Source organism: Pristiophorus japonicus, chromosome 8 (assembly GCF_044704955.1).
Source record: "Pristiophorus japonicus isolate sPriJap1 chromosome 8, sPriJap1.hap1, whole genome shotgun sequence".
NCBI lineage: Eukaryota > Metazoa > Chordata > Chondrichthyes > Pristiophoridae > Pristiophorus > Pristiophorus japonicus.
The window spans coordinates 89499554-89513299 of NC_091984.1; the positions used below are offsets into that span (position 1 = coordinate 89499554).

The 13746-nt window shown below is 42.9% G+C and overlaps 1 long non-coding RNA gene across 2 annotated transcripts in view; it reads left to right on the forward strand.

The window, feature by feature from the left end:
• LOC139268615 (uncharacterized) overlaps window positions 1–13746 on the forward strand; it is a 32131-nt gene that overhangs the window by 2903 nt on the left and 15482 nt on the right. The window contains exons 3-4 of one of the 2 annotated variants that reach the window (XR_011594070.1): window positions 1991–2186; window positions 9801–10505. This is a non-coding gene — a long non-coding RNA (uncharacterized lncRNA). The remainder of the gene's footprint in view (window positions 1–1990; window positions 2187–9800; window positions 10506–13746) is intronic. The other variant, XR_011594071.1, reaches the window with a different exon arrangement.

Consider the following 13746-nt stretch of genomic DNA (forward strand, 5'->3'; position numbering starts at 1 on the left):
GCAATGAGTTTTGCATCGGAATTTCATGACAACTCGAGGGAAAGAAGGTCAAATGGGTTTGCGTGCAGAGAAGTAATGACCACAGCGTATTGATTAAATGGATAAGTAGGGGAGAGAGAGAGATGGGTGGGTGGATGTGAAAGTTGGAATATCTGACAATATTAATCTTCTTGTGTTCTGCTCAAGGTGGAGAGGTGCTGGAGAAACCTCCCAAATCTGGGAATAGCATTGAAGTCTTTGCATATAAAAATAGTCCTCGCCCTCAGAGGGTTAAATAAATACTGTAAATACGATCTTTGGTTTGTATTGATCATTGATCTTTTTGAACAACTCAGTAAGCATACAATTTAGATGCTGTATTTAGTTATAATGGTGTAGATTTACTGCTTAAAATGTTTACTGTTTAAAATGTAATTGTCTATGCTCAATCACTAGTCTATGTTGAGTTAGCTGGCCTCAGCTGAGGTGGCACTAGAGCCATAAAAATTGGCATCAGCGCCCCTGGGCTAGAGAAATTAGGCAGGATACCTGCTCCCGATCACTGTTCAGTGTCACTACTGGAAAAGTGCAAACCGCGACATTGGGCTCACATGTGAGTTGTGGTCACTTGGCCATGGTGCTGGAGAGCAGCCAACACCCATGGAACTGTAACCCAGCATATGAGTCTGCACCTTCAGGAGAGGAAGGGAGGGGAGAGGCTGATAATCTTCAGAAATGTTCTAATTTGCTCAGTAACTATGCTGACTTGTAAATTCTTACATCAATGTTTCCATTGTGCTTTTGTCACCGCCATCTGTTTGCTAATGATTGCCCCACTTCCAACAGTGTAGGTACTTTTTTTCATTATTAAACATTGCCTGCATCGATCTACCACATTTTCTTGTTCTCTGAAGCCCAAGAATAAAAACTCTAATTTTTCTGGCTCGGTGTACTTAAATCTGACATAATGCTGAATGCAGTTATAGTTTGTAGTAATGTGTTTTCAGTGTTTTTTCCCTGGTTGCCTGATGCGCAACCTTGGATAGTTGAGGCACGTGAATAGTTCTTTACTTACAACAGAAGAGAGCAGTTCTGTAAGAATTTGCAAGTTTACTCAGATAGTGGTACTCTGTAGTGTTGTCAAATTACAAATTCATTGGGCATTTGAATTTAAGCTTCACATAATCTAAATTACTACCTTCCATTCCGTTCTTTTCAGCTTTGGTGGTTTCCTGCATTATAGGTCTTTACTCTTCACCTTGGTTTATAATAAAATGAAGATTTTTTAAAAAGCATTATTACTTGTATTCATGAATATTTGGGGTATAAAATAAGTTTATTTTCAATGGTAAATAGTTGAATCCTCAAGACCCCAAGCTTTAAAATTATGAATGGGTTGGACAGGGTCGATGTGGAGAGAATGTTTCCACTAGTGGGAGAATCCAGAACTAGGGGCCATAAATACAAGATAGTTCCTAATAAGTCCAATAGGGAAATAAGGGGAAATTTCTTTACTGAAGAGAATGGTTAGAATGTGGAACTCACTACCACAGGAAGTGGCTGAAGCAAATAGCTTGGATACTTTCAAAAGGAAACTAGATGTGTACATGAGGAAAAAAGTAACAGAATGATATGCTGAAAGGCTGAGCTGAGGTAGATGGAATGGGAGGAGAAGCGTGTGGAGTATAAAAACCAGCACAGACTAGTTGGGCCGAATGACCTGTTTGTGTGCTGTATACTCTATCTAAATCTATGAAGTGTTTGGACATCTATCCAAATTTCTGACCCTTCAGAAGGCGAGATGTTTTGTCGTGCTACTGTGGCAAAGTGCTGGGATGGAGAGACCCCAGATTGTTGTGCCCCTCTTGCTTAATGGATCCCTTAGAATAGCATTAGCCAAGACCAAGGAGCAGGTTTCTTGTCTGGGCATCCATTTGTTGTGGATGTTAAAGGGACACTATCCATGTCTCAACCAAACTGAGAAAATCTGCTTTTGTTCTTTTCCTTTTAGCTGGTTTCCCTTCCTTATATCATTTGTGGCCAAAAAGGTGAACAGACAATCTGCTGTCGGGCCTTTGCCTCTACTGCTGCAGTATTTGCCTGGAGGAGCATGTGAGAGGTCCTGAGGGTGAACATCCCCTTCTGATTCTCGATGTGGAAAATGCATGCACTTCTCTCTTGCTTTTTCCAAAATGAGCTGAGATCAGGTATTCAGTGGTGTGGAAGATACAGTTTATGTAAATGTTGGTGGTCCAATATGCTGGACTTTTTTCCCCACTTCTCCCCTCCCCTACTCCAATGATGTTGTCTCCTTATCTTGGAGTATAGTTCTACAGGTACTTGGTACCTACCCATAACATGCCCAAGTGGTCATTACTCATTTGTGACCCTTATCTCTGAGTTTTGACCGGCTATTCAATTGTGGGAGGGAGCGCCACTAAACTCATTTCTTCTCTCCTTCGATGTTCTCTCACGCACTTCCTGCGGGCTTACTAAACAATGACAGGAGCTGGAACCCTTGCCTCAGGCACCATCAGCTCTCTGGTACCTTACCTTAGTGACCATCCTTCACTTGTGACTGTGCTTTTTGGCAGGCTATTTAACTGCTGGAGGAAGAATCATAGCCAAGTCTAATTCTACCCCTAAGAGGACTAACCGATACTAGCCAGGGGTAGGAACCCTGGCTGATTTTATTTTTCCTTCTCCCTAGTCCCGGACCTGAGGCCATCAATCATGGGTTTTTAGACATTAAAGATTGAATTACATAAGGCAGGCAGAATGTCATTCGGCAGAAGGAAAACAAGTCTCACATGGATGTTTCCAGCTGTCTGGCTAACATGATGTTTGCCAGATATTGCTCAACAAATCTTTTGGCAACAGAGCCAAATATACAGTTGGTTTTTACATCAATTGTATCAAGTCATGAGACTTGGAAGGCAAATCAAGTTAACCACCACTACTGTACGCTGTAGAGGGAATATTTTTGCACACATTCATGTGCCAGTGAATAGTATGTAGTGTTTTTCATTTTATATCAACTAAGTCGGCGCAGAAGCCTTGAGAGTTTTAGAAAGTAGTGTATTTTTAAACACAAAAAAAAATCATACCATTAATGTATCAAATTTGAATGGTTTTCCAGTCCTGGATCCCACTGAGGACATTTTGTGGTTCTTGATATTTAGGACTGTTGAAGTCACTAAATTGTAGATTAAATATTTTAAACAAAAAGCTGTTCGAAATGAGATCTATATCAGGGGTTCTCAACCTTTTTGCTTCTGAGGACCCCCTCCCTTGTTATAAAAAATCCACGGATCCCAGTAACACAACACAAGTATTTTTTCTGTATAAAAATGAGTTGTACAATTAAACATATATATATGGCACGGTTGATGAGCAGTGGCAGACATTTACCAATGAGAAGGAAAGACTAAGAGAAGAGATCATCATCCGTGGCTAATTAAGGAAATAAGGGATGGTATCAAATTGACAACAAGTGCATACAATGCAGCCAAGACTAGTGGGAGGCCAGAGGATTGGGAAACTTTTAAAAGCCAGCAAAGAACGACAAAAAAAATGGAGAGGGAAGGTAGATTATGAAAGTAAACTAGCACAAAATATAAAAACAGATAGTAAGAGTTTCTACAGGTACATGAAAAGGAAAAGAGTGGCTAAAGTAAATGTTGGTCCCTTAGAGGATGAGACTGGGGAATTAATAATGGGGAAATGGCATAGATGAACAAATATTTTGTATCGGTCTTCATGGTAGAAGACACTAAAAACATCCCAATAGTGGATAATCAAGTGGTTATAGGAAGGGAGGAACGTAATACTATCACTGAAGAAGTAGTATTCGGTAAAATAATGGGACTAAAGGTGGACAAGTCCCCTGGATCTAATGGCTTGCATCCTAGGGTCTTAAAAGAAGTGGTTGCAGAGATAGTGGCTGCATTAGTTGTAATCTACCCAAATTCCCTGGATTCTGCGGAGGTCCCAGCGGATTGAGTCATTTTCTGGTTGGCAAACAGTAACTAGTGGGGTGCCGCAGGGATCGGTGCTGGGGTCTCAACTATTTACAATCTATATTAATGACTTAGATGAAGGGACCGAGTGTAATGTAGCCAAGATACAAAGATGGGTGGGAAAGCAAATTGTGAGGAGGACACAAAAAAATCTGCAAAAGGATATAGACAGGCTAAGTGAGTGGGCAAAAATTTGGCAGATGGAATATAATGTGAGGTTATCCACTTTGTCAGAAAATATAGAAAAGCAAATTATTACTTAAATGGAGAAAAAATTGCAAAATGACTAGGGAGTGTCCAATCGTTCAGAGGGACCTGAGGGTCCTTGTGCATGAAACACACAGTATGCAGGTACAGCAAGTAATCAGGAAGGCAAATTGAATGTTGGCCTTTATTTCAAGGGGGAACGGAGTATAAAAGCAGAGAAGTCCTGCTACAACTGTACAGGGTATTGGTGAGGCCACACCTAGAGTACTGCATACAGTTTTGGTCTCCGTATTTACAAAAGGATATCCTTGCATTGGAGGCTGTTCAGAGAAGGTTCACTAGGTTGATTCTGGAGATGAGGGGGTTGACTTATGAAGATGGGTTGAGTAGATTGGGCCTATACTCATTGGAGTTCAGAAGAATGAGAGATGATCTTATCGAAACATATATAAGATAATGAGGGGGCTCAACAAGGTGGATGCAGAAAGGATATTTCCACTCATAGGGGAAACTAAAACTAGGGGACATAGTCTCAGAATAAGGTGCTGCCCATTTAAAACTGAGATGAGGAGGAATCTCTTCAGATTTGTAAATTTGTGGAATTCTCTGCCCCAGAGAGCAGTAGAGGCTGGGTCATTGAATATATTTAAGGTGGAGACCGACAGATTTTTGAGCGATAAGGGAGTAAAGAGTTATGGGGAGCAGGCAGGGAAGTGGAGCTGAGTCCATGATCAGATCAGCCATGATCGTATTAAATGGCGGAGCAGGCTCGAGGGACCAAATGGCCTACTCCTGCTCCTATTTCTTATGTACTGAGTAGGGGGTTTTCTCCTGAGGTTGGGGAAGGCAAACCCGCTTCTTGGTATACTATGTCTGATTAGGCAGTGTCCAATTGTTTATTACCCCACGCTCTGTAACACACATAAAAATTTATTAAAAAGTTAGTATTTTTATATTTAAAATAAAAAATGCGAAGTTACTCTGTGTATGAGTTGCCAGACAAAGCTGGCTACGTTCATTCGTGTTCACACCATCAAGTCTGGGCATGATGAATATGTAGAAGCAATATGCCATGCCCCAGGACCTGGGCTCCATTGTTGCCCCTGTCTGGGAGAGGGGCGGGTTGCAAATCAGGCTCTTTTGTCACCCAGCTAGGCCCACAACAGCAAAATAAATGAACTGCCAGCAGGTGTGACATTCTAGTTAACATCCCCATTAATTTCATTCAAACTTAACTAACCAATGATCTCACTGAGTTTGGGCAGCATCCGCAAACAAGCCCCCCCCCCACCACCCCAAAAAAACACCCGCTGGTCGATTTATAGCTTATGAAATTGATGAGAATTCCCATTTTAAAAATAGGTTTTAAAGAGATTCCTCCTCATCTCAGTTTTAAAGGAGCTCTATATGCAGGCGATTGACTAGGTATCAGTGCTCTGTCCGTACCTCAGTCCCACCTGGTTCTCCACCTCTTCCCTCTGCTTTGCAACTAGAAGCCTGGACGACTCTGGAAAAAGCTGGCAGTCTCAGCCATTCAGAAGAATTCACCATGCCTTTCTGTCCTGAGAAACTTTCTTTTACTCCGGACCTTTGCTTTCTGTCCACGAACCTTCTCTCTCTCTCTCTCTCTCTCCCTTTGACCACATTCCCTTTAAGTTCATGTACCATTATCTTTGCCAAATGTTTCTTATATGGTACCTTATCAAATGCTCTTTTGAAAATCCATATAAATCATATTAACTACATTTGCTTTATACTCAAAGAATTCTACAAGGTTGATCAAGCACAAACCTGCCTTTTAGAAATCTCTGCTGACTGACCCTCATTAGCTCAGGTTTTTCCAATTACTTAGTAATTTCATCCTGTATTGTAGACTTTAGTAGTTTACCAACAACTGTCTGCTTTTTTGAAGAGGGAATGTCATTTACCATCTTCCAGTGTTCTGGCCCAATTTTCATGTCCCTGGAATTTTACAACATTATAATTAAAGCCTCTGATTTTCTTTAAATGCAAGTTCTAACTTTTTTTTTACAGTCTAGTGGTATGATATTGCTTCTAATACTGTACTAGACTACCATTTCTCCCTTTCTTCCATCTCTATCCCCATGAAAGTTTTATACCCAAGTTTATTTAATTGCCTATCCTGAAACAGCTGAAGTCATGTCATCATTTTCTGCTATACTCAGCTCTGGTTTTCCCAATTTTGCTTTTTACACTTTATGCATTAATATGCATTCCTTTGTTTTTGTAATTTTTTCCTCTCTCGCCGTTTCCATATCATTTAATTTTTAACTTTCCTTCCAAGTAGTTCATTCTACACTCTCTCATTTTGCTTTACCCTTGCCATATTTGTTTAAACCCACCCCAAAGTTCAAGTTAACATCCCAGTGTGTATATTGGTCTCAACTCTATTCAGGTATTGGCTGTCCCATCAGTACTCCTACCCCAGACGACAACAACAACAACTTGTATTTATATAGCGCCTTTAGAGTAGTCAAATGTCCTAAGGTGCTTCACAGGAGTATTACAAGACAAAAGATTTAGCACTGAGCCGCATATGGAGAAATTAGGGCAGGTTTGGTCAAAGAGGTAGGTTTAGTGGAGTGTCTTAAAGGAGGGTAGAGAGGTGGAGAGGTTCAGGCAGGGAATTCCAGAGCTTAGGGCCTAGGCAACAGAAGGCCAATGGTTGAGCGATTTATAATCAGGGGCCCAAGAGGGAATAATTAGAGGAGCGCAGATATCTTGGGTGGGGGGGGTGGGGGGGGGGGGGGCGGGTTTGTGGGGCTGGAGGAGATTACAGAGATGGGGAGGAGTGAGGCCATGAAGGGATTTAAAGCAAGGATGATAATCCAGAGACCGTGGAGGGGTCGAGGAAAATGGTGGTGAGGTAGAGCTGGGTGTCATCAGCGTACATGTGGAATCTGACGCTGTGCTTTTGGATGATGTCACCAAGGATAGGAGGGGGCCAAGGATAGATCTTTGGGGGACAGCAGAGGTAACGATGCGGTGGCAGGAAGAGAAACCGTGGTAATGATGCTCCAGGAATAGGAACCCTTCTCTCCTACACATTCACTCCCTCATTTGTCTGTTCCTGTACGAGGCAGTGCTTTACACTAATGATAATTCTTAGATTACTGCCTTCTGAGGTCTTGTTAATCTGTCTCCTAACTCTTTCAAGTGTCTCTGCAGGACCTGAATCTTAGTCTTATGTCGTTGGTTCTGACATGAACTATGACGTCCAGCTAAAGGGTTTCTGTAAACACTGCATTATAAGAACATCAGAAATAGGAGCAGGAGTAGGCCATCTGGCCCCTTGAGCCTGCTCTGCCATTCAATAAGATCTTGGCCTCAACTCCACTTCCTTCCCTTCTCCCTAATATCCTTGACTCACTTATCTTTCAAAAATCTGTCTCCAACTTAAATATAATCAAAGACCCAGCCTCCACCGCTCTCTGGGGTAGAGAATTCCAAAGATTCATGACCCTCTGAGAGAAGAAATTCCTCCTCATTTCCGTCTTAAATGGGCGACCCCTTATTCTGAGACTATGCCCCCTAGTTCTAGATTCCCCCACGAGTAGAAACATCCTCTCTGCATCTACCTTGTCAAGCCCCCTCAGAATCTTGTATGTTTCAATAAGATCACCTTATTCTTCTAAACTCCAATGAGTATAGGCACAACCTGCTCAACCTTTCTTTATATGACAACCCCTCCATTTCAGGAATCAACCTCATGAACCTTCTCTGAACTGCATCCAATGCAAATATATACTTCTTTAAATAAGGAGACCAATACTGCACGCAGTACTCCAGGTGTGATCTCACCAACGCCTTGTACAGTTGTAACAGGACTTCCCTACTTTTATTCTCCATCCCCTTTGCAATAAAGGCTAACATTCCATTTGCTTTCCTAATTACTTACTGTACCTGCATACTAACTCCTTGAGTTTCATGTACAAGGACCCCCAGATCCCTCTGTAACGCAGCATTTTGTAATCTCTCCCAATTTAAAAAATAATTTGCTTTTTTATTTTTCTTACCAAAGTGGATAACTTCACATTTTCCCACATTATACTCCATCTACCAAATTTTTGCCCACTCACTGAGCCTAACTATATCCCTTGGTAGATTCTTTGCGTTCTCCTGACTTTTTTTCCCACCTATCTTTGTATCATCAGCAAATTTGGCTACATTGCACTCAGTCCCTTCATCCAAATCATTAATATAGATTGTAAATAGTTGAGCCCCTATTATGTTGCTTACACTGGCACCTGGAAGACAAGACACCTTTCAAGACTCGTATTACATAAGTGATTGCCTATTCCTCTCGCTATCAAATATCCCACTAGCATTCCTGCACTTAACCCTCCCTCATGACTGACAATTGCTGCACAGTGCCATGGCGTTTCTTGTTATTTCCCTTTCCTGAGTTGCTGTTTTTGTTTGTATCATTGGCATCCAGCGCTATTTACCCATCAGACTGCTTCAGACCCCACAGGAGTTTCATATGCTATCTCTAGCTGAATTCTCATCTCTCCCCAGCCACCCTGGCAAATGGTCATCTACTTTCCTTGCTCTGTCTCACCATCCTTCTTTTGCTGTGGGGTGACCACCCATTGCAGTGCGCGCCTTTAGTGCACAATGTCTCCATTTGCTTCTCAAGCTCAGAAGCATTGAACTCGAGCAAGGCCCCCTGGATCCACTTACACGCGTGGGTTTTCTGGGCAGTCACCGTTTCTAAAAACTTCCATATCAGGAAAATTCTGTACAATGTGTGTTTTCACTGCCATAATAAATGGACTCCAAAACACACAGAACTGAAAGTAATTGCAAGTCAACTACATTTCAATGCCTAACTTGAGCTTAGGCCAAACTTCTTGTACTCAGTTGTCTGCCTTACTGCACCACTGGCCTCTTGCAGCTTCATTATCTCACTTGTACAGTCTTTTTAAATTCACTCAACACAGTCAGTATACACACGGTTACTTGCCTGCTCTTGCAGATTCAGGCCTACTCTGTATCTGTGTGAAACACCTGTTCAAGCCGAACCTTGCCACCTTTCACAAAATCTCATTCTGTAAGTATCTCTCAGCTCCAACATTTTGAATCGTAGGAATGAAATTGTAACTCCAATGCAATCCTGTGTGCATCTGTCAATTTTAACATCACCTTTCTATGCTATGTAACTTTACAATTTATATATTTCTTCACTCCACTTTCTCTCCTCTCATTTATGCTGGGCTGCAGTTCTGCAAACAGCAGATGAGCTTGCTGAAGTGGTCATCGTGAGCCTAGTCAATGAGTGTGGCAGGCTATTCAATGGCAGAGGCATTGTCGCCAATTTTAATTCTATCCTCAGCTGACAACTACACTTGCATATCTCAACAGGAGTCACTAAACACTAATCCTGATTTGTTTGCTCCTTCTCAATCACTGCGGATAGTGATGGCCAATTGTAGAGCCCTAAATCTGGTTCCAACTGTATGGCTCAGTATGCCAAGAGGTGCACTTATTTGCTGGGCCATTGTGGTAACTTTGTATTTTCCTAAATGTACATGAGTTTTTTTTTAATTGATGTGTTTTTTCTTTTCTCCTAAGGTAACAGAAAGTTTAACCCACAAGGAAATACCTGCCGTTTTTTATTTGGTTTATATCTTTCGGATGAGACGTTAAACCGAGGCCCTGTCTGCTCGCTCAGGTGGACGTCAAAGATCCCATGGCACTATTTCAAAGAAGAGCAGGGGAGTTATTCCTGGTATCCTGGCCAATATTTATCCCTCTATCAACATAACAAAAACAGATTATCTGGTCATTAGTGGGAGCTTGCTGTGTCCAAATTGGCTGCCACATTCCCACAGTGGCTATACTCCAAAAGTACTTCATTGGCTGTAAAGTGCTTTAGGACGTCCAGTGGTCATAAAAGATGCTGTATAAATGCAAGTCTTTCAAGTTTCAAAAGCTACTTTGCTTAAATGGGCATCTTGCCTCCATCTGTACTGTAACCAATAACTCAGGAAAGATTGGTGGCTTTACTGTCTGGCAAAGGTTGAGTGCAGCTATCAGCAGACGGTGACATTGAAACTTGAGTCTCAGTCGGTGTCTCTGGGCAGTAGACACGGAGCCAGTCCCTTCCGGGGAAAAGAAAACTAAAATCTGCTTAGTCTCCTCTGGGCCTCCCGCTCCTCGCCGACATCCGAGCCTCCCGCTGCCGAGTGCATTACTCCCCTGCGCCTCACTGATTTCAGATTCGGCTCCAAACTGCGTTTTTTGATCTCTTCCTGCTCACAGCCCTCGTCCGGGCAGGTAATTGGTTGGTTGATAAGTATCTCTTTCTCTTTTATAACCGATAAGTTTAAATAGAGGGATGGCAGGGCAGCTCAGTCCTGTGAAGAGCATGTCCTGCGGCATGTGGGAAATACTGGATGCTTCGCACAGCATAGACAACCATGTGTGCAGGAAGATGTCTCCAGCTTCAACTACTCGAGCTCCGCGTTTCGGAGCTTGAGCAGAGGCTGGAGTCACTATGGTGCATCCGTGAGGCTGGGAGCTACGTGGATAGCACATTTTAGGAGGTGGTCACCCCACAGCTTAAAAGCATGCAGGCAGTGGGGAAGTGGGTGACCACCAGACGGAGGAAGAATGCTAGGTAGGTAGTGCAGGAGCCTCTTCCCCCTTTCCCCCCACCCCCTGCAAAATTCCCCGAGTCCACCTCGCTTTCCAACTGATGCTCTCTTCTGAGCACTGGTGAGGGCGATGGTGCCTCTCGGGAGTGCAGCCAAAGCCAAGTCCAAGGCACCACGTGTGGTTCAGCTACACAGAGGGGAGGGACAAAGAATAAAAGAGCTTTAGTGGTAGGGGATCCAATAGTTAGGGGAATAGAGAGGTGTTAATTCAGCCGTAGACGTGACTCCAGGATGATACGGTGCCTCCCTGGTGCCAGGGTCAAGAATGTCACAGAGCGGACACAGGGCATTCTGGGGGGAGGAGGTGAACTGCCAGAGGTTGTGGTCCATATCGGGACCAATGACATGGGTAGAAAGAGGATTGAGGTCCTGCAGGCAAAAGGAGAAACATTAAAGGGTTGGACCTCAAAGGTAGTAATCTCCGGGTTACTTCCGGTGCCACGTGCTAATGAGTACAAGAATAGAAGGATAGAGAGGATGAACGCGTGGCTGGAGAGTTGGTGCATGAGGGAGGGCTTTAAATTCCTGAGTCATTGGGACCGCTTCTGGGGAGATGGGACCTGTACAAACCGGACCGGTTGCCCCTCAACAACGCCGGGAGCAATATCCTCGCGGGGAGCTTTGTTAGTGTTGTTGGGTAGAGTTTAAACTAGCTTGGCGGGGGGATGGGAACGGAGAACAAATTCAATAGGGAAGGAAGTAAAGCTGAAATTGGAAAGCAAGGATGTCGAAAGTGAATCTGTAAGACAGAGGAAACAAGGCTTAGTAAGTAGTAATCAAAGAGGTCTTCCTGTGCTAAATGGTATATACTTCAATGCAAGGAGTATAGCAAATAAGGCGGATGAGCTAAGAGCACAGGTAGACACTTAGGAGTATGACATTATAGCCATTACAGAGTGATGGCTGAAAGAGGGGCAGGTTTGGCAGATCAATATTCCTGGTTATAGGATTTTTAGACAGGACGGTGGGGGGCGGGGAGTAATGGTATTCATTAAAGAAACTTTTAGCGGTGAGGAGGGATGATATTTTAGAGGATTCATCAAATGAGGCCATATGGTTCGAACTGAAAGATAAAAAAGGGGCGATCGCACTGCTGGGCGTGTATTATAGACCCCCCCAAACAGTGGGAGGGAGATAGAAGAGCAAATATGTAGGCAAATTTCTGTGGTCCAAAAACCATAGGGTAGTAATAGTTGGGGATTTCAACTACCCTAATATTGATTGTGACAAATATAGTGTGAAGGGTATAGAGGGTATGGAATTCCTAAAATGCATTCAAGAGAACTTTTTTAGTCAGTATGTAACAAGCCCAACACGGGAGTGGGCGGTTCTGGATTTAGTTTTAGGGAATGAAGCTGGGCAGGTGGAAGGGGTATCGGTGAGAGAGCACTTGGGTGTCAGTGACCATAATTTAGTCAGATTCAAGGTAGTTATGGATAAGATCAAGGCATAAAAATCCCAGATTGGGGGAAAGCTAACTTTGCTAAATTAAGAAGTGATTTGGCCACTGGATTGGAAGCAGCTACTTGAAGATAAATCAGTGTCGGAACAGTGGGAGGCATTCATGAAGGAGATCCAGAGGGCTCAGGCCAAACATGTGCCCTTGAAGAAAAAGGGTGGGAATAACAATTCTAGAGCCCCCTAGATGTTCAGGGACTTACAGGGGAGGATTAAAAAAAAGAGAAGCTTATGTCATATATCGACAGCTAAATACTGTAAAATCTCTGGAGGAATATCGAAAGTTCAGAGAGGAAATTAAAAAGGACATTAGGAATGCTAAGAGAGAGTATGAAAAATTCTTGGCAAGTAAACTCAAGGAAAACCCAAAGATGTTCGATAAATATATTAAGAGTAAGAGAAAAGAAAGGGTAGGGCCTATTGGAGACCATGAGGGTAATTTGAGTGTGGAAGCGGAAGATGTTGGTATGGTTCTTTATGAAAACAGACACAAAGTATTCATTAAGGGAAGGGGCAATGCTGATACTGCTACCAAGGAGGAACGTGAAATTCTGGATGAAATAAACGTGAGAGAGGAGATAGTAAGGGGTTTAGCAGCTTTGAAAGTGGATAAATCCCCAGGCCCGGACAAAATGCATCCCAAGCTGCTGAGCGAAGCAAAAGAGGAAATAGCAGAGGCCTTGACCATCATTTTCCAGTCCTCTTTGGATTCAGGCATGGTGCTGGAGGACTGCTAATGTGGTACCCTTGTTTAAGAAGGGAGAAAGGGATAGGCCGAGTAATTACACGCCTGTCAGCCTAACCTCAGTGGTGGGAAAATTATTGGAAAAAATCCTGAAGGACAGGATAAATCTACATTTAGAAAGGCAAAGATTAATCAGGGATGGTCAGCACAGATTTGTTAAGGGAAGATCGTGTTTGACTAACCTGATTGAATTATTTCGAGGAGGTATCCAGGAGGGTCGATGAGGATAGTGCGTACGATGTAGTGTATATGGACTTTAACAAAGCTTTTGATAAGGTCCCACATGGCAGACTGGTCATGAAGGTAAAAGCCCATGGGATCCAGGGCAAAGTGGCAAGTTGGATCCAAAATTGGCATAGAGATAGGAAGCAAAGGGCAATGGTTAATGGGTGTTTATATGACTGAAGGATGTTTCTAGTGGGGTTCTGCAGGGCTCAGTACTGGGTTCCTTTTTTTGTGGTATACATCAATGATCTAGATTTGAATATAAGAATTACGATTTAAGAAGTTTGCAGATGACACTAAAATTGGCTGTGTTGCTCATAATGAAGAGGAAAGTCATGGACTGCAGGAGGATATCAATCTACTGGTCAGGTGGGCTGAAGAGCGGTAAATGAAATTTAATTCAGAAAAGTGTGAGGTAATGCACTTGGGGAGG